A 16,752-nucleotide genomic window follows, 5' to 3' on the forward strand; every position below is an offset into this window, starting at 1 on the left:
TATTTATTACTTGTTACGAATCACGTGGTCAAGTTTTTGGCGTCGTTGCTGGGGAACTGAAATATTAGGAACACTAAATTTTTATTACTTTAGCCATTTAATTTTCTTGCAATTTTATTTTATTTTATCATTTATTAATCTACGTTTTCTCTCTTTTGGCAGGTTTTTATAGTTTATGACTAGAAGAAACCCGTCAGGACCATTACTCTTTGACGAAGAAATCGATCGTACAGTTTGTAGAAATCAAAGAGAAATAAGACGTAGTTTATGCTACACAGAGAACGAGTGAGAAGACGATACTCAAACCCCAATCGAAGAGATGGCCAAAAACCCAGGCGACCAGTTGCCTTCTGCAATTGCAGCTAATCAAAATCCTGCTCCACGTACTATGTATGATTATGCTAAACCTTCTTTAACAGGAACTGAGTCTAGTATAGTTAGACCTGCTATTGCTGTGAATTATTTCGAACTAAAACCTAACACCATTCAGATGATACAACAGTTTGTTCAGTTTGATGGTTTGCAGGATGAGGGTCCCAACACGCACTTGGCGAATTTTCTTGAATTTTGCGATACATTCAAAATCAATGGCATTTCTGATGATGCCATTCGTCTTCGGTTATTTCCCTTTTCACTGAGAAGCAAAGCTAAACAGTGGTTGAACTCGTTAACATGAGGGTCTATCACTACTTGGGAACAAATGACCAAGAAAGTTTTACTAAAATATTTTCTACCGGCTAAAATGGCTAAATTGCGTAATGATATCTCTTCTTTTGTGCAGATGGATTTAGAAACACTTTACGATGCATGGGAGAGATACAAGGACTTACTGAGAAGGTGCCCTCACCATGGGTTACCGCTTTGGCTGCATGTTCAAACGTTCTACAATGGTGTGAATCCCTTGACAAGACAAATGATTGATGCAGCTGCTGGCAGAACCATCAACAATAAAACACCGAAAGATGCATATGAATTTATAGAGAAGATGTCACTGAATAACTATCAGTGGCAAGTCATGAGGACAAAGCCAATGAAAATAGCCGGAATTTATAACATCGATTCAGTCACCATGCTCTTTAATCAGGTAGAACTTCTCAATAAAAAGATTGATGGTTTACTTGGTTCTATGCAGGTACATCTAGTAATGAGGTGTGACTCAAGCGGAGGAGGTGTGCATACAGAATACCAATCCTTCAATCCTACAACTAAATAAGAACAAGTCAACTATATGGGTAATAATAACTTTAGATCTCAAAATAACCCATACAGTAATACCTATAATGTAGGTTGGAGGAACCACCCAAATTTCTCCTGGGGTGGTCAAGGGAATCAAAAGCCACAAAACCCTCAAGGTTTTCAACAGCCACCTTATCAACAAGAGAAGAAATCGAACCTTGAAGAGATGCTTTCTAAATTCATCTCGGTGTCAGAAACCCGTTTTCAAAATACCGAGACAACACTTAATAATCAACGAGCATCAATCCAAGGACTAGAAACTCAGATAGGCCAGCTGTCCAAATTAATCTTTGAATGACCACAAGGTAGCCTACCAAGTAATTGTGAACCTAATCTGAGGGAACACCTCAATGCAATTAGCACTCAAGATAAGGAAGGATTCATTGCACCTGAACCAGAATTACAGCAAGACAACACGATGAACAAATGACGAGAAGAGGTAAACAATAATGATCCCAAACAGGTAAGTACAAATCATGAACCTTGTGTGCCATATCCTAAAGCGATGGTGAAAGACAGAACAGAAGGACAATTCGGTAAGTTTGTCAAACTCTTAAAGAAATTACATATTAACTTACCCTTTATTGAAGTTCTTTCGCAGATGCCCAACTCAGCAAAATTCTTAAAGGAACTTCTGAGCAATAAAAGAAAATTAGATGCTACATCGTATGTGGAACTCAATGCAGTCTGCTCAGCTATTCTAAAAAATGAGCTACCTAACAAATTAAAAGATCTAGGGAGTTTTACAATTCCTTGTTTAATTGGTAGTCTATCTGTGAATAATACTTTAGTTGATCTAGGGGCAAGTACAAATGTTATGCCGTATAAATTGTTTAAACGACTAGGTCTCGGTAAACCCAAACAGACTAGGATGAGCATACAATTGGCTGACAAAATAGTTAGATTTCTTAAGGGTACTATTGAAGATGTTCTTGTTAAAATTGATAAATTTATTTACCTAATAGATTTCTTTATCTTAGATATGGATGAGGATAACGAGGTACCTTTAATTTTAGGACGACCATTTTTAGCAACTGCCTGAACCATTATTAACGTAGGCACAGGAGAGCTAACACTTCGTGCAGGTGACAACGCAGTAACACTCCAAGCACACGACTCAGTTAATACCTCTAAGACTCTAGAAAATGCTATAAAAACTGTTGATGATAAAACTAATATTCAATCGTCCTTGCAGGAACTTCCTTGAACCAAGACAATAGAGACAGTGCGATACTATCATGAAGAGAACAAAGACGTCCATGAAGAACGAAGACTACGGATAGATTAGCTAGACGAATGGCGAGAACACAAACCAAGAACACATGATAAACCGAAACCACGTAAAAACAAGCCCGATACCTCTCCTAATCAACTTAAGGTTGGCGATACAGTCTTACTAGATGCCGTTGATCCTCACATTGTGACTACCACACCAGATGAGGAAATCCCTCTTACGGTACTTAGTATTTTTCCATTCGGTACAGTGGAGGTGAGTTATCCCAGGTTCGGCACTTTTAAGGTAAACAACACCCGTTTAAAACCTTATTTTAAAATTGACAATAGGAATGAGGAGTATGAACTCCTCGAACCACCAAGATCATTCAACAGAGAGGTAAGTCGAGCTTAGATTATAAATAAGCGCTTCTCAAGAGGCAACTCGAGCACTAACATATTTTGATTTCTTTAATTTTAACTTTTCACACTTTGAATCAATTAACTTAGTCTTTGAATTGAAAAGTTTTTCAGCATACACGGCCAGGCACACGGGCGTGCCTAAAGCCGTGGAAAATTCTTAAAGGAACTTCTGAGCAATAAAAGAAAATTAGACGCTACATCGTATGTGGAACTCAATGCAGTCTGCTCAGCTATTCTAAAGAATGAGCTACCTAACAAATTAAAAGATCTAGGGAGTTTTACAATTCCTTGTTTAATTGGTAGTCTATCTGTGAATAATGCTTTAGCTGATCTAGGGGCAAGTACAAATGTTATGCCGTATAAAATGTTTAAACGACTAGGTCTCGGTAAACCCAAACAGACTAGGATGAGCATACAATTGGCTGACAAAACAGTTAGATTTCTTAAGGGTATTATTGAAGATGTTCTTGTTAAAATTGATAAATTTATTTACCTAGTAGATTTCTTTGTCTTAAATATGGATGAGGATAACGAGGTACCTTTAATTTTAGGACGACCATTTTTAGCAACTGCCAGAACCATTATTAACGTATGCACAGGAGAGCTAACACTTCGCGCAGGTGACAATGCAGTAACACTCCAAGCACACACTCAGTTAATACCTCTAAGACTCAAGAAAATGCTATAAAAACTGTCGATGATAAAACTAATATTCAATCGTCCTTGCAGGAACTTCCTCGAACCAAGACAATAGAGACAGTACGATACTATCATGAAGAGAACAAAGACGTCCATGAAGAACGAAGACTACGGATAGATTAGCTAGACGAATGGCGAGAACACAAACCAAGAACACATGATAAACCGAAACTACGTAAAAACAAGCCCGATACCTCTCCTAATCAACTTAAGGTTGGCGATACAGTCTTACTAGATGCCGTTGATCCTCACATTGTGACTACCACACCAAATTAGGAAATCCCTCTTACGGTACTTAGTATTTTTTGATTCGGTAGAGTGGAGGTGAGTCATCCCAAGTTCGGCACTTTTAAGGTAAACAACACCCGTTTAAAACCTTATTTTAAAATTGACAACAGGAATGAGGAGTATGAACTCCTTGAACCACCAAGATCATTCAACGGAGAGGTAAGTCGAGCTTAAATTATAAATAAGCGCTTGTCGAGAGGCAACTCGAGCACTAACATATTTTGATTCCTTTAATTTTAACTTTTCACACTTCGAATCAATTAACTTAGTCTTTGAATTGAAAAGTTTTTCAGCATACACGGCCAGGCACACGGGCGTGCCTAAAGCTGTGGAAAATTCTTAAAGGAACTTCTGAGCAATAAAAGAAAATTATACGCTACATCGCATGTGGAACTCAATGCAGTCTGCTCAGCTATTCTAAAGAATGAGCTACCTAACAAATTAAAAGATCCAGGGAGTTTTACAATTCCTTGTTTAATTGGTAGTCTATCTGTGAATAATGCTTTAGCTGATCTAGGGGCAAGTACAAATGTTATTCCGTATAAAATGTTTAAACGTCTAGGTCTTGGTAAACCCAAACAGACTAGGATGAGCATACAATTGGCTGACAAAACAGTTAGATTTCCTAAGGGTATTATTGAAGATGTTCTCGTTAAAATTGATAAATTTATTTACCTAGTAGACTTCTTTGTCTTAGATATGGATGAGGATAACGAGGTACTTTTAATTTTAGGACGACCATTTTTAGCAATTGCCAGAACCATTATTAACGTAGGCATTGGAGAGCTAACACTTCATGCAGGTGACAACGCAGTAACACTCCAAGCACGCGACTCAGTCAAAACCTCTAAGACTCAAGAAAATGCTATAAAAACTGTCGATGATAAAACTAATATTCAATCGTCCTTGCAGGAACTTCCTCGAACCAAGACAATAGAGACAGTGGGATACTATCATGAAGAGAACAAAGACGTCCATGAAGAACGAAGACTACGGATAGAGGAGCTAGAAGAATGGCGAGAACACAAACCAAGAACACATGATAAACCAAAACTACGCAAAAACAAGCCCTATACCTCTCCTAATCAACTAAAGGTTGGCAATACAGTCTTACTAGATGCTGTTGATCCTCACATTGTGACTACCACACCAAATGAGGAAATCCCTCTTACGGTACTTAGTATTTTTCCATTCGGTACAGTAGAGGTGAGTCATCCCAAATTCGGCACTTTTAAGGTAAACAACACCCGTTGAAAACCTTATTTTAAAATTGACAACAGAAATGAGGAGTATGAACTCCTCGAACCACCAAGATCATTCAACGGAGAGGTAAGTCGAGCTTAGATTATAAATAAGCGCTTCTCGGGAGGCAACTCGAGCACTAACATATTTTGATTTCTTTATTTTTAACTTTTCACACTTCGAATCAATTAACTTAGTCTTTGAATTGCAAAGTTTTTCAGCACACACGGCCAGACACACGGGCGTGCCTAAAGCCGTGGCCAAACAGGGGAAGAGACACGGCCGTGTGATACGGCCGTGTTGAAGCAGGACATGATTTCCCCAAAACACGGGGTGCGATAAATCCCCACGGTCGTGCGACATGGCCGTAGGTGAACTTGATAGGAAACACGAGCGTGGGAATAAAAACCCACGGGCGTGCCAAGGATAAGGCTCGATCTGTTTCTTTGACATGGTCGTGCGACACGCCCGTGCCATTCAGCCATGTACAACAATACACGGGCGTGCTACCATAACACACAGGTGTGGGAGAAGCGAACAAAGCTAGGCACGACAATGCGACATGGCTGTGTGCCACACATGCCCAAGACACACGGGCGTTGGATAGTAGCCGGGCACGACCTAAATTGAAAAAGTCAAAAAACACGGGCTCACCCTCAAAGTATACGGGCATGGCCCTAGGTCGTGTGACCCTCTCCTATATAAACAAACCACTGTCATCTTCTTCCCCCTTTCAAAACCCTAGCCGAAACTCCTCATCCCCACTCCCTAATCCTTATTCCGGCCACCATTCCCAAGATTCTCACTTCCCCAACCCTCAAACCACCCTGAAATCCATTTCCCTTGCATTAATCCCCACTTTCCCCTCTCTATATCCTCTATTTTTCCTCCACACAGCTATATCCCCGCGTCACACGCCCATGGTCGCCACCAACATGCCCGTGCGCCGCCATACAATAGCCTTTGGTTTACTTTCTCAACTTTATTTTTCCAATTTGTATTGCTACATTAGTATTTTACATGCTTTACATAGATATTGTACTATTTTTCTTTAGACAAGTTAGGAATTTACTTTAACTTTTTCTATATTTGAATTATTTAAGCCACTAAATAATTATACTAGTTTTAGGCCTCTTGCTTAACTACTGATGTGCCGTGGATTCTATCACTGCTCATATATTTTCAGGTACATTATGTCGTCATCGAGAGGAAAGAAGGCCGCGGTCTTATCCTCAAAGAGACATAGGGGACCGGGTTCTTCCTCGGTACGTGCTATAGTTGAAGTTCAGCACCCGTTCGTTAACTTTCTACAAGCTTCACAGGAGGAGCTATTTCAAATACTACGCACACGACCCATCAACACAGGTCGCTGCATCGACTGGGCTACCGTAGAGCAAGTCCAGCTCGCTGATGCCATTCGCGCCCTCCTGTCCACAGACCCATGGGAACGGTTCTTTGCTATTACCGAGCCCACTTATTTAGAGGTAACTTTAGAATTATGCTCTACTTTTCATTTACAGGTGGTGATGATGAACAATGACGACCCAGGCACCATTCACTTCTGATTAGGCGGTCTAGTTCGTGCGATGAGTGTCCTAGAGTTTGGAGTTGCTCTGGGACTTTACACCAATGAGTTTATGAAGGAGGAGGACATGAATGCACTACCACGCAATATCCACATCTCCCCTTCCTTGTGCTGGAAGGCTTTGGCACCACTCTCTTCCACCTATGACCCCAGCCGCTCGAAGGCCTCAGCTCTCCCCCCTTCCCTACGATATCTCCATGCCATATTGGCACACACCTTCACCGGGAGGAGAGAGAGCACCGGCATCGCCACCACCCACGACGCCTACTATTTATGGTGCATGGCAAATGTACACGTGACCGACTTAGCATACTTCATTGCTTTTGCCATTCACCATCAAACCGAGAGGCATAGGAAGGGAGTGATCTCCATCGGCCCCTACGTGACGCGCCTTGCCAGACACTTTGGCCTCCTCAACACCGCGGTCCAGTCATCAGCGCTTACCCTGATAGGTCAGATGTCCCCACAGGGCATCACGACTATGTTACACATGAGGATGATCGAGCGCCGACGTGAGACTGATCCTCCTCAGTACCGTCTCTCGCATGCCATTGACGAGGAGGATCTTGAGGACATCCCTGATGATGTTCCCCCACAGCATGAGGAGCCTTCTATTGTGCCACCTAGGGAACGACCAGTTCATGTGACTGCTTCATTGGCACATCTTTTCGACCGACTCACCCACTTCGAGTAGTATTGCACTACACAGTTCGAGATGATCCACGAGCGAGATTGGTGATGGGATCGGTAGATGGATGATATGCAGGCCATGATGCAGCAGCTGTGCCAACACTTCCACATTGCCACTCCAGCACCACCACTTGAGGGCCCCATCGACGAGGATCATTGAATCCTCCTATTTGTTTTTTTATTATTTACTCTTATTTTTATTTTATTTTTATTTTTCTTTTGATTTTTATTTTCATTTCAATTTTATTATTTTATTTTGAAAGACTTATCTATATTAGCAAATTTTACTTTTTTCATTTTCTGGTATTTCTAACAAGTAATCCCACTACGCTCTCTTCCACACCAACTCTTAATAAGCTCTTCATGATTCTACAAACTTCCAAGCAAAGCTGCTAGGAATATTTTACAGAATGAGGAAACAAAAGGGAAACAATACCTCAAAAGTGCCATGTTCAACGACCCAATTTCTTCATCTAGCCAAGAACAATGGCAGCTACTACTTTCCCCAAACACTCTAGCCTCAGAATCAAGCTCTGCATCCATATACCAGGGAGTTTCACCTCCTTTCCTTTTATGATTTTCTTTATTTTGAATAATCTATCTTTGTACATTGAGGGCAATGTACATCTTAATTGTGGGGGGTGAACATGAAACCTAACTTTTTGCATTATTCTCAAATCCCTAAACTTGGTCTTGTGCTTAAGTCATTTTCTCATAATCTTGATCGAATAAATTCTGATTGATCTATAATTATTGTTGGTATGTCATGAATTAGACCATGAGAATTATGCATGATTATTTGATTATAGGACATTAGAGAATCGAGCATGATAAGTTGATATTTTGAGAACTAAAATTTTTTAGATTATTTTCCTAAATTGAGGTATTATCTTGAAATCTTAAGTATACAGGAATGACATCAAAAACCCAAATTTTTGGTGAGATTTTTGAGCCTTTTGAGCATATAGCTTTCTTTCTTGCTCACTTCTTTTGTGATTTGAGTGTGTCAACATTGAACTGTTATTCTAGAACTTGCTTCGATTATACATATCGAGATCTCACGTATGATTTGATATACTGAGATGTTAAAGGCACTTAGGATTTAACCTATTTACTCCATAAAAAGCCTTCCCACATAATTAAACCCTTAGTGAACCCCTTTTGAGCCTACTAACCCCTTTCTTTGATTAACACTCATCATTAAACCATTATTGTTGAAATCCTCTTACTTAGTTTGACCCTTTTTATCGAGATTGAATTTAATACTGTTACCTCACTATGTTCACTATTTTTTGTTACTGAATCATGAAATCTGATTTCTATATTGTATTGACTTGATTTGTTCTTAAAAAAGCTCAGTATTATTATTGTAATTCTCAGCAAGCTAAAGTTGTCATGAACTCATGTAAAATAGTTCTAGATATTTGTTTGTGGTTCAGTAATTAAATTTTTGATAGTGGGGTAATATATTGAAATTATCTTGATTCTAACCCTTTTCTCTTCAGCTTGTATCCATACCTGTAACCTAAACCCCATTACAACCATGCAAAGACCTTTTGATTAGTATATCGTATCATTTACAAGTGGTGGAGATTTGATATTCATGCAAGCCTATGGTAATAACTTTTCATGTTAGACAATCGAGTGCTTAATCTTGAACCTTAAACACTTTGAGTGATTTGAGTGAATCTTTAGTGAGGATATCATCTCTTATATATTTAAGACTAAATTTAGTTACTTGAAGGACGGATATTACCTATAATTTTGTTGTCAAAGTATTCGATTTATATTGTTTGAGGTTTTTAATGCCCCTATAGTTGAATTCTCAGTGTATGATTTTCTGTGGAATAACTTGTAACATTATCAGTAATGATTATGTGATTGAGAGGAATGAATTCTAGCACTAAATGAGAATTTTGCTTAAGGACAAGCAAATGCTTAAGTTTGGGGGTATTTGATAAACGTCAAATTATACATATCTATACCCCAAATACTTAGAATATTTATGGATGTTTACTACTAGATTTATGGATTTTGGTGCTCTTAATCTGGTTATTTCATGTTTTGTACTCAGGAGAGCACCAAGAATCGAAAGGAACAAAAAAAGAGCTAAAAAGGGACAAAACAGACCAAATCGAGAAGATGACACGACCTAAGCCTTGTCACACGGGCATCTCACATGCCCGTGGCCTTCGGGGGTGTTGACCAAGGTTTTCACGATTCACACGACCTGGCCATTGAGCACACACAGCCATGTGCAATTCAACGGATTGAACACGACCTAGTAATCACGTCACACGGTCGTGGCACACGAGCGTGTCCCTTTTTCAAAGAGTTGTATTTTACACGGAAAAGGGTACTTAAAGAGGAAGAAAGCCAATCTAAAGCCTATATAAACACCCTAAGTGTGACCTAGAAGAAAGGCGGCTCTTTCCAGAACTTTTCTGGAATACAGAACCACACGCCAGGAATTACTTGAAGAAAGCCAGACGATCCATCTCAAAAGCCGGAGCTACTCCAAGACTAAAGATCTCACTCAGAATTCCTTCAGGGGTTTTAGAGTTTTTTTTATGTTTTGTTATTTTCATACTTTTGAAATGTACTCTTATTTTATTATGAACTAAATCCCTTAGATACCTAAGGGGGTTAAAACCTATGATGGATCTTGTTATTATTATCTGAACTGTATGATAAATACTTGATTTGTTCTTAATTATGTGTTATTAATGCTTGAGTTAATATTCCGGGTATTAATTCATGATTTGATGTGCTTATGCAGAGGAGGAATAGACCCTGCCTAAGAGTAGATTTGGCATAATTAAGCGGAGTTGATCGAACGCCTAGAAATAGGGTTACGAGATTTTGCCGGATTAGGGTGAAACCTAATAAGGGGATCCATAGATCGAGTTAATACAACCCTAGAGTGTTAATTAGAGAAAAGTATCGGTTATTCAATCTAGGAATTAGACGTTATTAGTCTTGAATAGGGATAATAACTTAACTTAGGGATCTCTATGAATGAAGTCAAGTGAATAAATTGTCCGGTTCAGAGTCAGATAACAAGTGAAATCTAGGTGGATTCCTCTTTGGGTGTCGTCTTTATCAATTGCATTTCTTCAAGTCTTTTTCCAAATTTTCTCTTTGCTTTAATTAAATTAGTTAATTAGTTTAGATAATTAGTTTAATAAACAAACCCTTTTATTTCTTAGGCTAGATAATAAAAAGATAGTTATTACTAGTACTTTTAGTTCCCTTGGGTACGATATCCCGGTCTTGCCATTACTATACTATTGTTCGATAGGTGCGCTTGCCTTTTCTCGTGATAATAGTTAGTCTAGGTTTGATCTTCATTATAAATATTTATTACTTGTTCCGAATCACGCGATCAGTGACATCCCTAGAGGTGTCTTGTATGCTGTTCTATAAGCCCATAAAGCATCATCCAACCTTTTGGACCAATCACGTCGGTTTGGGAAGACTACCTTCTCAAGTATGCCTTTGATTTCCTTATTTGCCAGTTCAGCTTTCCCATTCATATGTGGATGGTAAGCTGTAGCAACCTTGTGATTCACTCTGTGCTTGTCTAATAACCATCTTAACCACTTGTTCACGAAATGGGACCCTTTATCACTAATGATAGCTCTTGGGGTTTCAAACCTTGTGAACACGTATTTCTGCAAGAACTTAATTACAACCCTAGCATAGTTTGTCGGACAAGCTTCAGCTTCGACCCACTTGGACACATAGTCTACTGCTACCAATATATACTTGTGACCAAAATATGGAGGGAAAGGACCAAGAAAGTCAATACCCCATACATCGGACAATTCTACCTCAATGATATTTGTTTGAGGCATCTCATTTCTGTTGGTGATATTTCCAACCCTTTCACATCGGTCACAACTCTTTACGTATGCGTATGCATCCTTGAATAGTGTTGGCCAAAAGAATCCGGCTAGCAATACTTTGGCCGCTGTACAAGTACCTCCGAAGTGTCCCCCACTCAGAGCTGAGTGACAATGGTATAAAATCTTTTGTACTTAATCTTCTGCCACACATCTCCTGATCATCTGATCTGCACAGTTTTTAAACAAATATGGTTCTTCCCAGAAATAGTACTTAACATTGTGAAGAAACTTCCTCCTTTTTTGATAAGTCTTATCAATTGGCATCAAACCACAAGCTAAATAGTTAGCAATATCAGCAAACCAATGGGTACTATGGACATGACTTACCTTCAGTATGTGTTCTTCTAGAAACGTTTCTTGAATTGGTATAATAGGAGAATTCCCTTCTTGAGGTTCTAATCTAGACTAGTGATCTACTGCTTGGTTTTCTACTCCCTTTCGATCTTGAATTTCTAGATCGAACTCTTGTAGTAAAAGTACCCACCGAATTAGTCTCGGCTTAGCATCTTTCTTGGCAAGTAAGTACTTGATTGTTGAGTGGTCCGTATAAACAGTTACTTTGGTACCTACAAGGTAAGATCGAAACTTGTCAAAAGCAAATACAATAGCAAGTAACTCTTTTTCTGTTACCGTATAGTTCAGTTGAGCTCTTGTAAGAGTCTGGCTTGCATAGTAGATGGGATGAAAAACTTTATTCCTTCGTTGGCCCATGATAGCTCCTATCGCGAAATTGCTTACGTCACACATTAATTCAAATGGTAGATCCCAGTCTGGTGTGACAATTATGGGTGCCGTAACAAATCGACTCTTCAAATCCTTAAAAGCCTTTAAGCATTTATCATCAAACTTGAACGCCGTGTCCTTCTCCAATAATTTGTATAAAGGTTTAACAACTTTGGAGAAATCTTTGATAAATCTTCGATAAAACCCAGCGTGACCCAAGAAGCTCCTAACACCCTTTACAGATGTTGGAGGTGGGAGTTTCTCGAAAACATCTACCTTTTCTTTATCTACCTCGATTCCATGTCTCGTTATCCGATGCCCTAGAAAAATCCCTTCTCGTACCATGAAATGACACTTTTCCCAGTTAAGTACTAGGTTTGTTTCTCCGCATCGTCTTAGTACCTTAGCTAGATTGGCTAAGCAATCATCGTAAGTATCTCCGAACACTGAAAAGTCATCCATAAAAACTTCCAAGTACTTTTCAACCATGTCAGTAAAAATAGACATCATACATCTTTGAAATGTAGTAGGTGCGTTACATAAACCAAATGGCATGCGTCTAAATGCAAATGTACCGTATGAGCAGGTGAACGTTGTTTTGTGCTGATCTTTCGATGCTACTATAATCTGATTATACCCCGAGTACCCATCGAGAAAACAGTAATAGTCTCGCCCCGCGAGTCTATCCAGCATCTGGTCCAAGAACGGCAAAGGAAAGTGATCATTCCTAGTCACCTTGTTCAGCTTCCAGTAATCGATGCAAATCCTCTATCTCGTAACTATTCTAGTTGGTATCAACTCGTTGTTCTCATTTTTTACAACTGTGATACCTCCCTTATTTGGCACGCACTGGACCGGACTTACCCACGAACTTTCTGAGATGGGATAAATGATACCAGCATCTAACCACTTGATAATCTCCTTATTCACCACATCCTTCATAATGGGGTTCAGTCTTCATTGTCCATCAATCGTCCCTTTTTTACCATTTTCTAGGATAATCTTGTACATTCATACAGATGGACTAATACCACGGATATCGGTTATGGTCCATCCGATAGCCTTCTTGAATTGTTTCAACACCAAGATGAGTTTCTCTTCTTGCTCAGTAGTTAATTCTGCTGAAACAATCACAGACAAAGTAGAAGCGTTACCTAAATAAACATATTTCAAATGTGAGGGTAGTACCTTCGGTTTTAACTTAGGTGGCTCCTCGATCGACGCTTTTGGTTAGGCATACTTTCTTTTCTCTAACTCCAAAGATTCAAAGTGGGATTGCAGATTAAACCACCTTTTATTAGCTTCTAACATCCTCCTCTTCATCATTTGGAGGATTTGATGTCAGAATTTGTTCCAATGGATATTCAACATAGTTGAGCTCCTTTTCTACTATTAAATCCTCTAAATCAGATACTGCAGAACAATTATCAATTGTGTCAGGAAATTACATAGACTTAAAAACATTAAATGTTACCTGATCATCCTAAACACGCATCGTAAGCTCGCCATTCTGCACATCTATAAGGGTCCTTCTGGTTGCTAAGAACGATCTTCCTAGGATAATCGGCACTTTTTTGTCTGCTTCAAAGTCTAGGATAACAAAATCAGCAGGAAAAATAAATTTATCTGCACGTACCAATACGTCCTCGATTTTTCCTTCTGGATGTGCTAAGGATCTATCTGCTAGTTGAAGTGTAACCGTAGTAGGTCTAACTTCACCTATCCCCAACTTTCTAAATATTGACGTAGGCATCAAGTTAATACTCGCACCTAAGTCATATAATGCCTTACCACAATATGTTGCTCCAATGTTGCAAGGTATGGTAAAACATCTAGGATCCTTCAGCTTTAGGGGTAGTTTGTCTTGAAGATATGCGCTGCATTCCTTTGTCAGAACTACCGTCTCAAATTCTCCAAGTCTTGGTTTTTTGGACAGGATATCCTTCATAAACTTGACGTAATTCGGCATTTGTTCAAGTGCTTCAAACAACGGGATGTTGATATGAAGTTGTTTGAGTACGTCTAGAAATTTATTGAATTAGATTTCCTGCTTTTGCTTTTGAAGTCTTTGAGGGTAGGGTGGTGGAGGTTTCTTTACTAAAACTGGTTGATTCATTTTCTGCGGCAATTCTACATCTAATGGAGCTGTTAGTTGATTAGAATTAGCTGGTTCTAGAATTACCTTGTCGGGTTTTGCAGATTCTGGTTCATGTGTAACTGGAATTTCAACACTTGGTTGAACTTCCTCTGAGTCTTAAGCATCAGCTGGCTCCTTTTCAGCTTCAATAGTGTTGGGCTCTACTGTCTTTCCGTTCCTCAATGTCAACGCTTTACAATGTTCCTTCCTCAGATTTCTCGGATTCTCCGTATCACTAGGTAAAGCACCTTGTGGTCGGTTCTTGAGTTCAGTAGCCAGCTGGCCCACTTGATTCTCCAAATTCCTTAGAGTGGCATTATTTTTTGCCATGTATGCCTTCAATAAATTCTCTAAGCTATTAGATGATTCCGCCTGAGCTGGTTTCTGAGCTTGTTGGGAAAAACTAGGCGGCTGAGTCGGTCTAGGTTGAGCGTAGTTGTTAATATTTCCAGCCCCTTGGTTACTCTAGGAAAAATTCGAATGGTTTCACCGCGATGGGTTGTAAAAGTTGGATTGCAGTCCTTACCTTCCTCGATTTTGGTTCTAGTTACCCATGTAGTATATGGATTCGATGTTTGATGGACATTCTTCGAACAAATGTCCTTCCCCACAATAAACACAAGCTATAATCTCAAATTGGTGAGGTGGTTGGGCTGCCAAACTATTAGACCCATTAGCGGTAAGATTCTTAAGCATTGAGGATATTGAAGATACCTGAGATGCAAGTGAAGTGAGAGCAACCACTTCATGTATTCCAGCGACTCATTTTCCTGACGCAGCTCGATTGGTCAGCCATTGATAATTATTACTGGTGATCCTCTCGATGATTTCGTAATTCTCATTATAAGACTTAGAAAGGATAGCACCGTTAGCCGAAGCGTCCACTACCATCCTTGTGTGAGCATTGAGACCATTATAAAATGTCTCAAGTTGGATGCAGTGTGGGATTCCGTGATGAGGGTATTTCCTTAGTAGTTCTTTGTATCGTTCCCATGCCTCATACAAGGATTCATCATCCATTTGTTGGAAAGCAGTGATCTCGTTCCTCAACTTAGCATTCTTACTAGGCGAGAAATACTTCATGAGAAATCTTTCAGCTAACTATTGCCATGTAGAAATTGAGTTTGGTGGCAATGAATTCAACCAGGCTCGAGCTCTGTCCCTTAGTGAGTATGGGTAACTTCAATCGTAATGCATCGCCGAAAACTCCAACTAATTTGAAAGAGTCGCTCACCTCTATAAATAGTCTTAAATGAAGATGAGGATCTTCTGTAGACATTCCACTGAATTGGCCCACTGTCTGAAGCATCTAGAACATGATTGGCTTCAGCTCAAATTATTGTGCCTCGATTTTGGGTCTCCTAATACCCGAATTAAGATCGTTAAATACTAGGGCACAACATATTGTCTTAAGGCTCTATCCCTATCGTCAGCAATAAGGATAGGATTTTGAGCAAGGTTTGCTCCATTTCCTTGATTCATATTCTCGAAATTCATTCCTTCAGTCCTTCTCTAGTTCGCTTGTCTTCTTCGCTGTCGGAAAGTTCATTCAATCTTAGGGTCTACAGGGAGTAAGTCAATAATCTGGTCAATACTCATAAACACCTGAAATTATCAAAGAAAAATTAATTAAGTTAAAAATTAAACAGAAAAATAAACCAAAATGTAAAACTAACAAAATCACAAATAATGACTTTTTGAAATAGTCCCCGGCAACGGCGCCAAAAACTTGGAACGACGGAAATAATGTGCAAGTGTACACAATCGCAACAAGTAATAAAGTGACAAGTAAATGTCGAGTTATCGTACCCACAGGGACTGTAAAAAGAATTATTTATGAAATTAATTGTTAAACACTTTGGTGAAGTAAAAATAATTTGGTTTTAGAAGATGGGCAAAAACTATTTAAAAACTTAAGTAAATGATTTAATAAAACAAAAGAGTTCTAGTGCACGATTTCAAATAAGATTTAATCAATGTAACTTACTTGTGTTGGCTTAATCATATTCCTTTAACTTAGAATTATTAAACTCATGTTTACACTGTTACGAATAAATTCACAGCAACCTAATTTGCTAACTTATGAACAAATTTACATACAAAAATCCATTCATCTCTTGACATATCTCTATGTCAATTCAACTGACTAAACAGATTCTAGCAAGCAAACATGTTATTGCACATACACACTCATTAAATTGAACCAATCTCTTGCACATCCCTATGTCAATTCAAACGATTAATTAAATCTAATAAGCATATAAAAGACTTTGTGAAGTAACAAGATATCCCTACCTTGAAACAATTTAATCACAATAATCTTGTAAGTTATGCAAGGCAATAATATCTCCAGATACATTGCTAATTTAACCTTCAGCTACCTTAGAAGAATAAACATGCACTGATTAAGTATTGTATCAACTACTTACAATTGCAATCCGTTTAAATAATTAATTCATTAGTTACCTCACAGTCGTAATGCAAGAATAACTTAGGCATGATTTTACTTAATCAAGCATCTTACCGAGGCTTATAACAGCATAAACATCATTTTAACAATTCAAGCAGGCAGAATATAATCAACCAATACAAACATAATTTAAGCTGAA

General features: G+C 38.8%; 2 non-coding genes across 2 annotated transcripts; one reads left to right on the forward strand and one right to left on the reverse strand.

Moving 5' to 3' along the window:
- Nucleotides 1–748: 748 nt before the first annotated feature.
- LOC121207916 (small nucleolar RNA R71) lies at nt 749–855 on the reverse strand. Its single transcript, XR_005903011.1, has one exon. It is a non-coding gene; the product is annotated as a small nucleolar RNA R71 (small nucleolar RNA).
- Nucleotides 856–15,089: 14,234 nt separating this feature from the next.
- LOC121207385 (small nucleolar RNA R71) lies at nt 15,090–15,196 on the forward strand. Its single transcript, XR_005902481.1, has one exon. It is a non-coding gene; the product is annotated as a small nucleolar RNA R71 (small nucleolar RNA).
- Nucleotides 15,197–16,752: the final 1,556 nt, after the last annotated feature.

The sequence above is a fragment of the Gossypium hirsutum genome, chromosome A01 (genome assembly GCF_007990345.1).
Source record: "Gossypium hirsutum isolate 1008001.06 chromosome A01, Gossypium_hirsutum_v2.1, whole genome shotgun sequence".
Taxonomy (NCBI): Eukaryota; Viridiplantae; Streptophyta; class Magnoliopsida; order Malvales; family Malvaceae; genus Gossypium; species Gossypium hirsutum.